This window comes from Lycorma delicatula, chromosome 10, assembly GCF_047948215.1.
Source record: "Lycorma delicatula isolate Av1 chromosome 10, ASM4794821v1, whole genome shotgun sequence".
In the NCBI taxonomy this organism is placed as follows: domain Eukaryota; kingdom Metazoa; phylum Arthropoda; class Insecta; order Hemiptera; family Fulgoridae; genus Lycorma; species Lycorma delicatula.
This window is the reverse complement of record NC_134464.1, coordinates 115,973,211-115,991,490: the sequence shown is the minus strand read 5'-3', so window position 1 is coordinate 115,991,490 and position 18,280 is coordinate 115,973,211. Positions and strand designations below refer to the sequence as shown.

Here is an 18,280-nt window from a genome sequence, read left to right as displayed (position 1 = left end):
AACGAGGGTGTTTACGTGCACCCTCTGCCACGTTGGTTTGTTCAGGAAAATTCATGAACAAAAAATCCCTTCTGTAGTAAGGCTAGCCGCCGGGGTACACCCCCACTCCAGGGCTACCAACCCTGGAGGTCCGTTCCGGTACTCCGGTGGAACCGGCATATGTCCTGGCAGAGAGCGGATGCGCAGTCTCTGCACTGACTCCAGGCCCCTACACACCGAAGCTTTCAGGGCTCCCATGCTCCGAACATGGGCACCTTAACTACATGCTTGCCATCGCAGGGGGCATGTGGACGACGAAAGGTCTCCGTTACACCTGCAAATAACTTTGACCGTGGCCGCCACATCGCCAGCTCTAAAGGCGGTATAAATCCATTTCCGTAATCGTTAAAAATGTCATATCTGCAGGTGGCCGTAAAGTCCAGTCCTGTAATTCGGCCTATGGATGTAAATCGACCGAAGAAAGTATATCCGAGAAACAACACTCGGAACCCCGTTAGCCAGCTATATGTAATGTACTTGAGTACAGCTGTTACCGCCCTGGACGTGGAACGTAGATGTTGTGTTCCGGACGTGGGGAATATCTACCTCAGGGCATTATTATTATTATTATTATTATTATTATTATTATTATTATTATTATTATTATTATTATTATTATTATTATTATTATTATTATTATTATTATTATTATTATTATTATTATTATTATTATTATTATTATTATTATTATTATTATTATTATTATTATTATTATTATTATTATTATTATTATTATTATTATTATTATTATTATTATTATTATTATTATTATTATTATTATTATTATTATTATTATTATTATTATTATTATTATTATTATTATTATTATTATTATTATTATTATTATTATTATTATTATTATTATTATTATTATTATTATTATTATTATTATTATTATTATTATTATTATTATTATTATTATTATTATTATTATTATTATTATTATTATTATTATTATTATTATTATTATTATTATTATTATTATTATTATTATTATTATTATTATTATTATTATTATTATTATTATTATTATTATTATTATTATTATTATTATTATTATTATTATTATTATTATTATTATTATTATTATTATTATTATTATTATTATTATTATTATTATTATTATTATTATTATTATTATTATTATTATTATTATTATTATTATTATTATTATTATTATTATTATTATTATTATTATTATTATTATTATTATTTTTTTTTTTTTTTTTTTTTTTTTTTTTTGAGGTTTTTAGGGGCATCGACTACTTTGGTCATTAGCCCCATCCCACTTCAAAAAAAAACAAAAAAAAAGGTTCAAAATTTCACAAAATGATCAAAATTTTGCTTTTCCTTATAATTTCTGATCCAGTTATACTACTTCCTAGGCTTTCCTTTCGGCCAACCTTTTTTACACCGCTTTTCCATTCTGCGAACGGCCTCAACTTCCGATGACAGAGTGTCTGAGGCTTCGGACATGGCATCGTCTTCTCTTTCTGACGCCAATGACGTTCGCCGGCTTACATCTGGTGATGAAAGCTTCAATGGTGCTGTGAGCATCGTTGCAATTGAGTCTAAACTTGCAACCGATGCACTTTCGGCGGCTGATGAACTCGATTCAATGTCTAAGGCTGTGCTTGGGCCGGCTGATACAGATGCTCTCGCCACAGTTGTTCTCTGAGCTTTTGGGGCCTCTGTAGGTACGGTTTTAATATCGTCTGTGTCTGGTGCTTTCTCGATAGTTACTTGCACCTCCATTTTGGTTGACGCAGATTTTTCCTGTACTCTTGTCACAGTATCCTTAGCTATATGACTCGTCGTCGGGGTTATCTTTAGATCTTTCTCGGATAAATCAAGATTTTTCTTCATTACGTCTATTGCTGGAGTTATAATCGGGGATTTTGCCGGTTTTTTAAACTGCGCTGGTACGGGTCTTCTGTCGGCGACGTCAGTCCGGGATTGAGCCTTCTCATGTTTACTTTGTTGTATCTGATGAGTCGACTCGATCTTGGAATCAATGATTCTTTCTATTATTGTCGCGAGACTTGGCGCCATCGTATTAAGCAACTGCTCCACGTTGATTTTAGGTGTGGGGGGAGCAGCAGCTGCTTCTGCGTATGAAGTCGATGGTCTAGGTGTACGAAGGTTTACAATCTTCTTCGCTTCAGGGTAGCTGACTTTTTGAAGCGTTTTAACCTCCTGAATGGCTGTTTCTGATTTGTATACTGGGCAGTTCCTGGATCGACAGTTATGGTGCCCTTAATTAATGCAGACTGGAGGGTCTTTACATGGATCACCCTCATGTATCTTCGATCCGCATATACAAATTTCCTGCGCTTCACATCTAGCGGCAGTGTGTCCGAAACGTTGACATCTAAAACATCTCATCGGCTGCGGAATAAATGCCCGTACATCAAGCCGATGGATGCCAGCTCGTACCTTTTCAGGAAGACTTGGCCTATTGAATGTCAAGACATGAGAGGCCGAAGGAAGAATCTGACCATTTCGTCTCATAGAAAGTCTGCGACAATGTGTCACTCCCTGACTAGACATTTCCTGCACTATTTCTTCTTCAGTACAGTTAAGAAGATCACGGCAAACAACAACTCCTCTAGATGAATTAAGTGTACTATGCGGTTGGACCGAAACCGCATATTCACCGATCTTCTTCAACGCCAAAACTTTCTGGCTTTGCATGTCGTTGATGGTTTCGACATGCAATCCATTAAAAGTTTTACGAATATCCTTGACAGGACCACCAGCACAATTTGTAATCTCTCTAGCAATTAAGAATGGACTTACCTTTTGGAAGTTACCATTCTCTTTTGTAATGATCAAAAATCTTGGTTTGGGAAAATTATTTCCAAACAAAGCTTTTCTTAAATCTTTACTGATTTTATCAGCATCTTTTCTTAACTTATCACTCTCCTTGCTTTTTTTCCTCTTCGCTTGTGGCGAATCGGCGGTTTCTAAACGAGGGTGTTTACGTGCACCCTCTGCCACGTTAGTTTGTTCAGAAAAATTCATGAACAGTGGATCCCTTCTGTAGCAAGGCTAGCCGCCGGGGTACACCCCCACTCCAGGGCTACTAACCTTGGAGGTCCTATCCGGTACTCCGGTGGAACCGGCATATGTCCTGGCAGAGAGCGGATGCGCAGTCTCTGCACTGACTCCAGGCCCCTACACACCGAAGCTTTCAGGGCTCCCATGCTCCGAACATGGGCACCTTAACTACATGCTTGCCATCGCAGGGGGCATGTGGACAACGGAAGGGTCTCCGTTACACCTGCAATAACATTGACCCTGGCCGCCACATCGCCAGCTCTAAGAATGGTATGAATCCATTTCCAAAATCATATGTTACTCCATTTCCTGCAGGTAGCCAAAAATCCAGTCCGTTTAGTGACCCGAAGTTGGAACCAGGTCAAACTTAACAATGCATAACCGAGGAATTTACTCGGAACCCCGTTAGCCAGCTATATGTGATGTACAAAGGTACAGCTGTTGCCGCCCTGGACGTGGAACATAGATGTTGTGTTCCGGACGTGGGGATTATCTACCTCAGGGCATTATTATTATTATTATTATTATTATTATTATTATTATTATTATTATTATTATTATTATTATTATTATTATTATTATTATTATTATTATTATTATTATTATTATTATTATTATTATTATTATTATTATTATTATTATTATTATTATTATTATTATTATTATTATTATTATTATTATTATTATTATTATTATTATTATTATTATTATTATTATTATTATTATTATTATTATTATTATTATTATTATTATTATTATTATTATTATTATTATTATTATTATTATTATTATTATTATTATTATTATTATTATTATTATTATTATTATTATTATTATTATTATTATTATTATTATTATTATTATTATTATTATTATTATTATTATTATTATTATTATTATTATTATTATTATTATTATTATTATTATTATTATTATTATTATTATTATTATTATTATTATTATTATTATTATTATTATTATTATTATTATTATTATTATTATTATTATTATTATTATTATTATTATTATTATTATTATTATTATTATTATTATTATTATTATTATTATTATTATTATAACGGAGCAGGCGAAGAGAAGGCTCCGTTAAAATGCTGAACATAATACAGGCCAACCTTAACAGGAGCCGGCTAGCTGATGACTTGCTGCTGCAGCTAGCCAGAGACAGGGAGGCCGATTTGGTGCTGATCAGCGAGCAGTACCGGGACCGTGACGACTCCCAATGGTTCCGAGACTCGCTCGGGACTGCCGCGATATGGATTCCGTATCGCAGCAGAGCCCAAGTTCGGAGGTACGGCGCAGGCGAGGGTTTCGTTTGGATCTGCTGCGGTGAGGTGACGATTTTTAGCTGTTACCTCACCCCAAATGATTCGATAGCGGACTTTCGCCGGAAAGTTGACGCGCTGGAGGATGTCATCCTCGCTGCCACTGGTGAGATGGTGGTAGCTGGGGACTTCAACTCCAGGGCGGTAGACTGGGGTATGGCGCATACCAACTCCAGAGGGAAATACATTCTGGACATGGCGGCACGTACTGGACTCGTGATTCTCAATACAGGGAACACGACGACGTTCCGCCGCCCAGGATATTTGGAAACCATTCCTGATATTTCCCTCGCCTCCGAAGAGTTGGTCACGCTCGTCCAGGACTGGAGAGTCCTCGAGGATTATACCGGTAGCGACCACCAATACATCTCATTTAGAGTCCTAGATGGTACACGAGAGCGCCCGGGGCCCCCACAGCAGGCGAAAAGATATAACATCAACAAAATTGACGAGAATAAATTCTCCTCAAAGATCTCGTCAGGGGTGGTAGCCCCTGAAAACTTCGCCAACGGGGGGGACGCTGGCGCTGAAGCCGTAGTTGCTGCGACTATGCGGCTGATCGCTCCTGCATGCGACGCCTCCATGCCCCACGGGGGGCCGAGGCACCAGAAGCGACCCGTGTACTGGTGGACACCGGAGATTGCGGGGTTTCGCCGGGAGTGTCTTCGACTAAGACGAGTGGCGCAACGTGCGAGGAATCGCATAGACGCGAACGCCAGGTCAGCCGAGTACAAGACGGCAAAGAAGCGGCTCCGTCGAGCCATCAACGTGAGCAAGGCACGCTGCTGGAGAGAACTGACGGAGACCGTGGATGCAGACCCTTGGGGGCTAGGTTACAAGATAGTAACTCGGCGATTGGGGGTCTCGCGGTCACCAGCTCCACTAGACGAAGCTAAAGCGGAACACGTCGTTAAGACGTTGTTCCCGGCGCACTCGGTCCGTGCCGAGCGGGACTTCAGCGACGTGGGCGACTTTTCGCTCTTCTCGATGGAGGAATTGGAAGGAGTCCTACGGTCGCTGAAATGTAGAAAAGCCCCTGGTCCCGACGGTATACCGGCCGAGGTGCTCAAACTAGTGGGGCGCTGCAGGCCCCGTCTTCTACTAGACATGTATAATGCATGTCTGAAGGCTGGGTCTTTTAGCGCCAGGTGGAAGACCGCGCGTCTTGTGCTAATTCCCAAAGGAAAAGAAAACCCAGAGTCGCCGTCCTCCTACCGCCCATTGTGTATGCTTGACACAGCTGGGAAGGTATTGGAGAAGCTGTTAAAGAAAAGACTGGTTACGGCGATGAATCAGGCAGGTGGCCTGTCACCTAACCAGTACGGTTTCCGGCAGGGTCGATCGACCCTAGACGCAATTCAGGAGGTTGTTGAGGCGGTGCGGCGAGCAGAGGACCACAATCATTTTTCGCGACGTGTGGTCCTTCTCGTTACGTTGGACGTAAAAAACGCGTTCAACTCCGCACGATGGAGCGATATGATTCGGGCCCTGGAGCATTCGTTCCATGTGCCTCAATACCTTCTGAGAATGGTAGACGCATACCTGAGGAACCGCGGTCTCATTTACGAGACCGCAGCAGGCTGGCGTAGGACTACGATCACGTCAGGGGCGGCGCAGGGGTCGATTCTCGGCCCCGACCTTTGGAACGCCGTCTACGATGGCTTGCTGAGGCTGGAGATGCCTGAAGAATCTGCCTTGGTTGGGTACGCTGACGACGTTGCGCTACTTGTCGCAGATCGCGACGTGGAGCGCGCCCAACTGAGGCTCAGTCGGGCCATGCACAGAGTCGGTGCCTGGCTGGACGATCATGGATTGTCTCTAGCTCTCAGCAAAACGGAGATCGTAGTTCTCACGAAGAAACGTATCGACACCCTTCTTTCCCTGCGGGTCGGGGTAGAGGTTGTCGAGACCAAGCCGGCCGCAAAGTACCTCGGTATGATGATTGACCGGAAACTCAGCTTTGCTGAGCAGCTTCGTACAGCCGCCGACAAAGCTGCGAGAGCCGTAACTGCTCTCAGCCGGCTGATGGCGAATGTCGGCGGACCGAAGGCCAGCAGACGGCGATTGCTGATGTCCACGGTACATTCCATCCTGCTATACGGGTCGGAAGTGTGGGCCCAGGCATTAAGAGTTGCGAGAAACCGGAAGCGGCTCGCGCAGGTGCAACGCACCGCAGCCTTGCGAGTCGCTTCCGCGTATCGGACGGTCTCCGAGCCTGCAGTACTTGTGGTCGCCGGCGTCATACCCATTGCTACTTTAGCAAGGGAGCGCCAGGCGATCTACGGGAGGCGGCGGGCAGGCGGAGACCGGGTGACCATTGCCAACGAGGAACGCACTCGCACATTCCTCGCATGGCAAGAGACCTGGGACCACGAGACCAGAGGACGATGGACCGCAAGGCTTATTCCTCTGGTCAGACCGTGGACGGAGCGACGGCATGGAGAAGTGGAGTACTACATGACCCAATTTTTAACGGGTCACGGGTACTTCCGCGCTTACCTCCATGTCATAGGGAAAGCGCCGTCCCCCGACTGCCTGTATTGTCCCGGTGTACGGGACGACGCCGAGCACACCTTTTTCAAATGTGCTCGGTGGGCGGCAGATCGAGGGACATTAGAGGCGGATCACGGAGCAGTGAGTCCCCACAACGTGGTTGCGATGATGCTCCGTGACCTGGGCAGCTGGGAAAGCGTAGCCCGATTCGTCGGCAACATACTCAGGGCCAAAAAGGCTGACCTGGACAGTCCTGAAAATTAGGTAGCACCAAACAGGCTAGTATAGGAGGACTCGACCGGAAGTAATGTGATAAACGGTTCCGGGTCGAGCCCTGGTAGAAAGGGGGGTGGTTTTAGTCGGTAGTCCGCTGATGGTGATTGGATAATACCATCAGCGGGAGCCCGACACTCCGTGCGTAAATGCATTTCCACCTCCCTCCTCAAAAAAAAAAAAAAAAAAAAAATTATTATTATTATTATTATTATTATTATTATTATTATTATTATTATAATTATTATTACTACAACTTACTACTTACTGCTACAAATCATCAAATAAACGCTTTCCATGATACGACAAATATCAGAATTCTACTTATTTTACGACCAGTGGTGCATAAGAAAACACGTAAGTATACTTCCTTGACGTAAATTTTCCCTGTTATAACAATAAATTCAAACATTTAATTTATTTTTTTTTTCTGACATAGATTTTAAACAATATAGTTTCAATCGGAGTTTACAATATTCACATGAAAAACTCAAAAATACACATTTTAGATAATCATAAATAGAATTTACATTTTTCAAAAGTAATTCAATATATATTTCTTTTCTATAGACTTTTTTAAAGTATTGAAAAAAAATTGAAGTTTTGTAATGCACTATTAGTAGCTAGCTCCTTTCTGCTTCGCACCGTTATTATTTTGCAAAGTAATGTTATGTATATAAAAATTTTGCCAAAAAACCTAGTGGATCCGTGCTGCTTCACAGCGTTATTTTTATAAAGTAATGTTATATACTTTAACAAAGCTGACAACAGTTGTTTCTGATGCACGACTTACGCGCACAACTTAATTTAAAATATTTATCATTTTATTTAAATATAACATTTTCAATGATTCTAACTAAAGCGCGCGCGCATACCGTATTTAATTCGTGCTGGTGTAGCGGCACTGGTGGCGACGGTCGGCATTAAATGCATTAATATAATTTCAAAACTTAATTAGAACAAATTTCGCTTGTACGGTCGGCAGTTGGTTTAGCCGCGAGACTTAACGCACCATGTATCGAGTGAACCGGGCGATCGAGTTCGAGACCCACCCAAGCCGTGTTACTTTTTTATTACATATATTGTTATTTATTTAATTCTACCACTCATGTGTGACGTCACAACGTAATAGTAGTTTAGAGCTTTTTTTAGGTAATGTGCCATTTTGCAAAACTTTTATTACAAATATTGTTATTTTTTAAGTGTTAAAAAATGTTCCTAAGAAAAGACCTGCCAAGATACTGAGGGTGATCTTGCTCTATAGCCTCACCGCCTTGATGTTTTAAGTAGAAAATTTAATGACATCAGAGCCCTTTATATGAAAGTAATTTGATTAAGTTTGATCAAAATTGGTCCTGTAATAATGGAGATATAAGGTGATTTAGAGGCCAATACCGAACACAAGTACATAAGAACAATAAAATCTGAAAAATTTTCATCGGGTGTTTTGGGTTCCTTAGGTGTCAAAAAGTCAAGTTTCGGTAGAGACCGCATTTGCCCAAATCGGACCGATTACAATACTTTACCTTCTAGAGCTATAACTCAGCTATAGTAGTATCTAGACGGAAAAGTAAAAATCGGCTAAAAACATATTCCATTTACAGCACGTCTCACTCCAAACCCTCTTGTTTTTCTCTTTCCTTTTCTATCGTAGGTAAAATGCGTGCTCAAAACCTACTTGTAGTCCGTTCAGATTTTCTGCACCGACGGAGATTCAAGTTGATTTTCCTGTGAGTAATAACTTCGGAAAATTCCTCGATTAAGTAATAGATGCGGAATTCATAGGAAAGCATAAAGTTTGGGCACCGATGACGCTTGATGGCATGTCTGTTGATGATTCCGAACAGATTAAAAAAAATCAGCCATATCCGTCCAATAGAACGCTCACACGGACTGGAAATAGGTTTGCAGCCCAATTTTTTTAATAAATAGGGTAAGATTAGCAACCGATAATATTTTTAATTTTCTGTTTCTACATCTTTTTGTAATTCTGAAATGTTTTCTAAATGAAAATCTACTCCGATAAAGACAAACTGGAAATCATCGTTAAAACGAGCCAGTCTAAAGCTAGCTTATCACCGGAATTCGCTGAATCTATAGGAATTATTCGTGGCTGGATGAAAAAAAGAGTATAAACTTCGTTCTTTTATCGATACTGTTGATGAAAGAGTAGGAATTGATAAGAAAAATATTCGTTTTGGTGATATTAATGCCGTCGATGAACGTTTGCACTTTTAGCTTTTGCAGAAACGCTCTGAAGGTGTACCTTTATCAGGTCCAGTTATTTAAATTCAATCCCTGAAATTTCATTCATAAATCAACAGCGGCGATGATTTTAATGCGTCTAATGGAAGTTATCGCGATGGAAAATTTGTCGAGTCGACGTATTAACCAAAATAAGCATCGAAAGAGAAACTCGTTCAGCGGTTGCTCCAGCAGCCATTTAATTACTAAAGCAAGAAAAGGAATGATGAATAACCAAGGGAAACAAAAAAGAAAGAGGAAACAACGAAGAAACATTTATAGAGAATTTACAAATACTTTGAAAAAATAGACCTCCAAAACCAAAGATTAGTAGTAATTACAGTAACTGTAGTATTTATAGTTGTGAGAATGTTAATTATTTTATATAATTTTATTTAAAAAAATAAAACTAGCCATTATTCCTCATATTTTTGTTGCCATGGCGAAAAACGCCTGAGCGTTATAATCGCCCGAAATTTTTATTAATAAAAGGGTAAAATACCTCCAAAATAATAAAACTTATTAGGTGTAAAATTAATATTAATTATATAATAAAAATTTATTAAAACAAAAGTAAAAAAAGTGAAATAAAACTCAAAACTAATATCGCAGACGAGGTCTTTAAAATAATCGAATAAAGAAACTACGTAAAACTTACCTAATTCGATAGGTTGTGCAAAAGGTTTCCTTCTCGGATAATAAAATTAAAGACGTACAACCAAAAAAATCAAAATTGAAAGTAAAGGTTAAAAATTATCAAAAACTCTTCTAGCATAAAAATATATATGATAATATTAAATATTTTGCAGTAACCTGGTACTATGCAAAAACAGAAATATCCGGTCCAAAATTTCGTTACTATTGTACAAGATATCACGAATGTTTCTAGGTAGATTAAACTTACGACGCAACGCCGCATAACATATGCAGTCCACGAATGTGGTGCACAGTCATGCGGCAGTTGCATCGTGTGCATAGGGGTGCGACTCCTCCCGACATAGGTACTCGTGTGTGATCCTCGTATGTCCTATCCGTAACCGGCAGAGGACCACTTCCTCACGACGAGTTTTTCTGCAAGAGGAGCCCCATGGCAACACTGAATCTTTAATCCGTCGGAGTTTATTATCGGCGGTAGTCGCCCAGTCACTTTGCCACGTTGCTCTCAGTGATTGTTTTACACGATTAATAAAATCAAAGGTAGTAACTCGGGTGGTGAAAGGAGCTTGAATACACGCTCCTTTGGCAGCATAATCTGCTTGTTCATTACCTGGAATCCCTACGTGGCTAGGGACCCGGTAAAAATTTACTTCTGTATTGCGATTACTAACTCAGCGATCGCATCGTAAATTTCAATGACGACAGGATGTTTGGAATAAAAGTTTTCTAACGCCTTGAGAGCACTACACGAGTCACTGCAAATAAGAATGTTTCTATATTTAGGGCTAACGATATTTAGAGCCCTATTTATATCAAGTAGTTCTGCGGTGAACACACTCGTAATACCGGGTAGGCCAAACATATAAGTTCTTTCATTGACAACAACAGTACCGTCTTGTTTCGACCCATCAGTATATATCACCGCGTCTGGCTTCGTCTTGATGAAACATTTGCCGGAAAACAGTAGGTGGTGTTGATTGTTTATCGTATTTTGTAAGGTCAAATGTAAAATAATTATGAAGTAAAAGGATTAATTTTTTTTTATGAATATTAGGTAGATTTCATACGAAAGCTACCACCTGTTGTAATGGATACCATTATTCGACTTCCAGAAAATTTCGACATATCTTCCTGTTTCACATCCCCCAGACCCCAAAACCACCGTCAGTTCAAAATTTTATATATGTATCTATATATATATATATATATATATATGTATCTATATATATATATATATTTTACTTACTTGTGGACACGATAACTGCCGTAATTTTGCACCAACCACTTTCAAACTGATACATAAAATATAACGACCCAAAATCCCGGTCAAGTTCGTTAATGGGCAAAATCGGTTCATGGGGGTGGAAATGTGGGGCTTTTTAAGAAAAAAACAAAATACCGTTATAACTTTCTTATTAAGTAAAATATCAAACTCGTTTAAAGTTCCTACTATTCTTTGGATAAGAGCCTAAAACTTATTTGTTGATATAACCAACCATTGGCCCACGGCGTGGAAAAAATGGGATTTCGAAGACAAAAAAAAATCATACCTCCCTTAATAGACACAGTACCGATCGGTTTAAGTGGTCATTAGTCCTCCAAACATTACCTAAAACGTTTGCCTGTACGACCAACCCTTACGGCAAGAGATGACCAAAATGTTTCAGGAATTGTAAGAAGTTGGGGCTTGTCGTATGCTAAACATGTGAAAATTTTTTTTTACATGCAACCATTGTCGTACTGAGTAAATTTGAAATTTTTCTTTAACTTTAAGCTGAAAATCTTTTTTATCCCCTATTTAGCATTGGTGAAATCTACCTCCGCCTTCCCGCGTGCCGAAAGGGATTTTTTTTTAATTCACAACTTCACCCCGAAAGGGGCTACGGCCTCCGTCTATGGTTTAAAACCTTCCCTGGGATAACACGACTGTATTCTGAAAATTTGAAAGCAAATCGATCGGTTAGTTATCGCGTGATGCAAGATTTGCTTTCAAGCAAGGACAACTCAAACGTTTTACTTTAAAAGAGTAGGATTTTACTAATAATTTTAAAGGAAAATTAAAAAAGCTTTTAGTTTAAAAAAATACGGTTTATGACATCCCTAGCCAAAACGGCGGACATTTAATACTTTTCACAGTTAGTTTCATAAGTGATCTCCATTTATTATACGTTTTACCTTTTGGTATGAAGCTATATAAATCTGTTTGGTGTGAATTGTAGACCACTTTTGAAGCCAGTTGTGAAAAATTAAATAGCCGCCAATTTGATTAGGGTTGTATTATCTTTATTGTGATTATCGTTATTATTTTTTTCAATAACTTTTAAAATATTTTTCATAACCCTATTTTTTCCAATTTTTGAAATTTATCCCTATATTTGCAATTTTTTTGTGGGGAGCTTAAAGCTGTATTGTCTCCTATCAAAAATTAGTTCGCTTTGAGATAAGAGCATTTGCTGAATTTAATTTTTCTATTTTTAAATGTTTGAGAATTTATTTCAGTGCTCCTATAATTTGTTAACAGTCTGTATACATATATTCAATTATATGGGTATAATTGAATCCTTCTTTAAATTTAAATTGAGTTAATACCCCATTGTCAGTTTAAATTATTAATTATAAAAACGTTATTTTTTCGCTTTTAAAAATACTTTGAATTCGGTTCTTTTTCTAGAATTTTAGAAACTTTTTCTACAACATTACTTGAAAAGATTATCATAATTTTTTTTTTTAATTCTACAAGCGAAAGACTATTTTTCATACAAATGGACAAATCATAAGTATAGAATCGCTTCATGGAATATTTAAGGAAAGTTTCTCCATAACATTCAAAACTATACTTTACATTTACTTTTCTTTCCAATAAAAAAGCATGGTGCGTTGGTTTGTTTGCTGTCCTCACATTTTTATTTTGAGTGACGCGCAGGAACGATTAATTCGTTCGAACGATTTATTTAAAATTATATTTGTGTTTTGAGGATAAAAAAGCATAACATTAGGTTACAACTGTGTTAAAAAATCTTTTATATATATATATATATATGCGAAATTTTGTCTGTTTACAACAGCATCATATGAGAACCGGCCAACCGATTGCTTTCAAATTTTCAAAATACATTTATGTTACCTCAGGGAGGGTTTTAAGCCACAGATCGAGGCCGTAACCTCATCGGAAGTGAATTTATGAATTAAAGATATTCATTAAAGAAAAAAGTGACCTTTTTATTTCATTATTATATTAACAGAAATATAATGAAGTAAAATCATTAATTTTTTTTCTTAGTGAATATTTGTGAAATATTTAATATTCTAACAACCATGACGATAACGAATGCATCCAGGAGGTAAAGCCCCCTGTCTAGACGGTCGGGCAAGCTAGTTACATACGTCTATTTTGATGTTTCCAAAATTATAATAGTGTTCCTCTTATTTGTAAATAATAGTCAAAATTAATCGAAATAGTGTAAAATAAAAAAATAAAAAAAATAATAAAATTATCGTAATTGAAAAATTAGATCTTGTTCAGTTTTAGGGAAATTCGTCTTATGACAATACCTTTAATTGAACCCTAACTAAAAATGCAGTGAATAATTGTAATTCTAATCGATTTTATTTGAACATTAGTTTAGGAGCATCGTAGATCGGTTGAAAGAATTGATTCAGGATTACAGCCGCTTTGAATAATCTTTTTAAATAACAAAATTTAAATATTATGTCTATTTTTTTCAAAATACGATAGTTTATTATGTATTAAATGATAAATTTGCACCAGAACGTGCGGTACAATAGAATATTCGTACATTATATTATAAATTGGTTATTCTTTAGTCTTTCTTTGTTGAGAAGTCAATTTCTTCGGCACGGCTCGATTAAATTGCGTTTGTGTGTATATAATTCCAATCAAAATTCGTATCAGGTAGATCAGGTGCTGATATATATATAGACTTCATAATATATTGAACACAAGAAGGCACGCACATACTAACGCAAGCGTACAAATTCACGCACGTGTAACATAGTGACACACTAATGCATATAGTATATGCACGCACTCTCGCTAACGGAAGCTTTAATTAACAATATGTCAGTATAAGAGCAAAATGTATTGTCTATGTCGCATAACTCTTTTTATCTTTCTTTATTTCTTTTCTCTTATTCCTTGAGGTTTTATGCTTTTTTTTTCTTGTTTATAGCTATCCTTTATTTACCTAATATATAAATACTTCTTTATAATAAATATAAAAGCTCTAACTTATTATTATTTATGCTGTAAATCTTGGAGAATAAATGTGATCCGGCTTCGCCCGGGTCATCCTGTAAAAGAGGAAATGTAATCCATTATTTTTTTCTTATAAAACTTTGATTTGCATACGTTCACCTTCTTCATCGACTTCACAGAAGGGTAGCGTAAATGTATTATAATAATATTCATAATAAGAAGTGTATATATACGTATAAATATAACGATAAATGGAGCGACTTGCATTGTAAGGGATAACACTAGTCATACGCTAAAAATCCCTACCGTATTTTTGTCTACAAGCTAAGTAGGCTAGCTATAGGTAGAACCGTCGGTACATAATCAAGTATTTATCTATAAAATTCATTACTATTAGGCAAAAAGAAAGGAATGGATTCAAAAGGCACGGCTATTTGATTTCCGGTTGATATCTACACATCTCATTAACGGTCGTCCTGAGTCTGTACAAGACACATTTCATTTACATTCACGCATATCACCCTCATTCATCTTATGAAGTAATACCTTACGGTGGTTCCGGAGGCTAAACAGAAAAAAGATAGTTGATATCTGCAACAATATAATAAAAGAAATAAATCCATTACTTCCTGATAATTTAACGTTTCTTTCTAATTAAAAATTCTGCAAAAAGTGTTAATTTAGCCTACCAGCACTAGACAGCCTTGTCTAGTGGTAAAATTGTCGTCGGGAATTACTTGTTTAACAGCTGATCTTCGAAGTCGGTGGTTCTCAGGTACAAATCCTAGTAAAAATCGTTGCTTTTATACGAATTTGAATACGAGACAGCGGATAGTGGTGTATATTTATGGTTGGGGTTTAAATAACTATACATCTCAAGAATGGTCGGCCTAAGTCTGTACAAGACTGCACTTCATTTACATGTCATACACATCATCCTCATCTCATTGGGCTAGGGGGGGGGATTGCTTATTATTCATTAGTTGAACGGATTATAATTTATACATTAGGAATTAAATAAATGTCACTTAAATACTTGCAAATAATTCCTACCGATTTCGTTAATTATTTATAAAATAACGCCGGTTCTTATTGTTTAATAAGTTTATTAAATATTGTATCCAAAGTTGTTTGGAAAATTTTCGGTTTAACATAGAGATACCACAATATGAACAAATAATTACGATATTTGTGAAGTATGACCCTTTAGGTGGCGTGCTGCGAAGTTTCAGACGCTTTTGTTTAATTGCATCTTAGTGGCGAAGGAGTAAAAAAAAACAAGTTTTAGAATTTTCTGAAAAATAAATAAAATTGATATTTAAACTATTATAAAGTATTTTGTTTTAAAAAATTTAACCCCGGTGAGCATTTTAGATTTGTTAGATTCCATCTTAAAAGATTCTTCTTTCCCTTCCATTTTCAACGGTAAGAAAGTGCTCTGCTAAATTTAAAAGTGGTCTTAAATACATCCAATATAATGAACGCTCGAATCAACCAAAAACTTCTACGACCGAAGAAATTGTTACAAAATCCACAATTCCGACTGACAATCCGCGAGTTAGCTGTTTTAAACTCTCGATAGACCGTGTATAATACATTCTACTCGATGTTTTGGATGTGAAAAAGATATTCCCTCTATGGGTGCCGCGTTTGTTAGCAGTCGACCGAAAACGCATTCGATTTCTCAAGGGTGTTCAGACCTATTCAAAGTTTTATAACAGGAGAAGAAAACTGATTTGGAATCACCCGCCAGAGACAAAAAAGCAGTTCAAAAAATGAGTGGGAACAGTTGGAAGTGCGCAAAAGAAAGCGAAAACGGTTCTATCCGCAGGAAAAATCAAGGATACAATTTTTTTTAGAATTCTCGTTGTATGGTGATTAAACGCCAGACCTATTCAGCCAAAACGTCTACATCTGACCGAAAAGAAAGTGGTTTTAACCATAATAATGCGTCTTCACAAGTCTAAGGTTTTTCCTGCAAAGCTACGCTTTTAAATGCTTCCTCATCCGCCTTATTTGCCAGATTTACTTCCCAGTGATTATTTTTTCTTCGAAACTGAAGAAATGGCTCGTTGGACGAAGATTCACTTCAAATGAAAAACTCAAAGTTGAGACAGCTGCTAATTTTGCAGAGTTGAACAAATACCATTATTCTAAGGCTAATAAAAAGCTGAATACCCGTTAGTCTATATCGATTGTCTGTATCTATATCGATTTACAAAATGTACGTTGAAAAATTAAAAAGAATCTCTAAAACATTTTGTGTTTTTTTTTTTTCAGGCTAAGATGTTACAAACTATCCTCGTATTACATATAAGAAGTAAAATAAATGTTGCAGAATACAAAACATATTTGTGATTAAAAGTTTATTTATTCTAAAGAATATTATTGAGTTTTTAAAACTTCCTTCTTGTATATATTTTTACCCTTTCCAGCTTAAAAAAAGATATTTGGTATCTGAATATCAGTAATATAGTTTTTATAATCGATTCAGTTTGAAGTACGATCTGTGAACACAACGTATTTAAGTTTTTAATGAGCATAACATATAAAAAATAATAATAATATGTCTTATTTTCGAAAATTATGATTTTTATTTTAATGAATATTCAATATAAAATTTGATTGTATTACATGAAATAAACAAATTAAAAAACCAAATATTAGAGTATAAAGATTAAATAATAGTTGTACTCGAATCAAAAAATACAATAACGATGATAATAAAGGTGAACTAAATTGAATTATTTGACGTAGGAAGATTACCAAAGCAAGGATAGTGCCTAACCTCAAAATAACTTAATATATATGTTGAAGATATAATAAAAGCGCTCGAGAAGATCAAAGTTGAGTCGTAATGGTAGGAAAATCTATATATATATATATATATATATGTTTGTTTCCTTGTTCCGTTTGCGTTCCTATACCATTCATCCGATTGCGATGAAACTTTGGTGAGTTGTACGCACGCCCACGAAGGTTTCTGAATTAGTTTGGATCCACTAGGTGGCGCTGGGGTCGAGATATTCCCAAAAATTGTATTTATGAATCGATTCGTCTTATATTCACAATATATATTAGTTACATGAAAAGAAAAACTTTTGCAAAACCTATACCCCCTAGGTGGTGCTGGTGTCGATATATTTACGAAATAAATATAAAGACTTTCTTCTTCTATGTATATAAAAGGCAATGTTCGTATGTGACCGCTATAGATTAAAAAACTACTTAACGATTTACGCACGGATTTTTGCAAAATGGTCCGTGTTATCCGAAGAAGGTTTAAAGCTATTGAAATCCTCGATCTGACCAGTAGAAAGAAATTTAGGGGTATTTTGAACCGATTACTGTGTTTATGGAGTAGTTTGAATTAAATCCGATAGGCAGTGCTGTTTTAACAATTGGATTTATTTACATTCTGACTTTTATAAAGTGAAAGGTTAAATTTTGTGAAGTTTCGTAACGCTCGGTTTTTTAATGTTTTATCAAACTTTCAAAGAACTTATATATTAAACGAACTTATATATTAAATGAAGTTATATATATATGAACTTATAAATGAATATATATATATGTACTCAAATCTAGCAATAGCGAAGCATTGCCAGGTCTACTAGTATATGATATAAACTTCACAACTGACGTAGTATTTTTTCAAAAATGAAACGCAGAACATTAAACAAATTATATCAAAACTAGAAGATATTATAAAAAAATTACGATATGAAAATGAATATTATGAAAGCAAAAATATTGTGACTTTGAAATAATAAACCGATAAAGATACAAAAGAAAAAACTAAGAATTATAAAAAAAAAGGAAGCGATGGAAAAGTAAATCAGTAGAGACATTAAAGTACCGCATTAACTATGTTGCAAAAGGAAAACATACAAAAAAAAATCTGATGTGGACACCACATGACTTCCTTGTACGCCTATTTTTTTTTAAATGAAAA

At 36.5% G+C, this 18,280-nt stretch overlaps 1 long non-coding RNA gene across 1 annotated transcript in view; it reads left to right on the top strand.

Annotated features, from left to right (window-relative positions):
• LOC142330965 (uncharacterized) overlaps positions 1–16,701 on the top strand; it is a 286,079-nt gene extending 269,378 nt beyond the window's left edge. The window contains exon 3 of the long non-coding RNA XR_012757857.1: positions 16,606–16,701. This is a non-coding gene — a long non-coding RNA (uncharacterized LOC142330965). The remainder of the gene's footprint in view (positions 1–16,605) is intronic.
• The last annotated feature ends 1,579 nt before the right edge of the window (positions 16,702–18,280 follow it).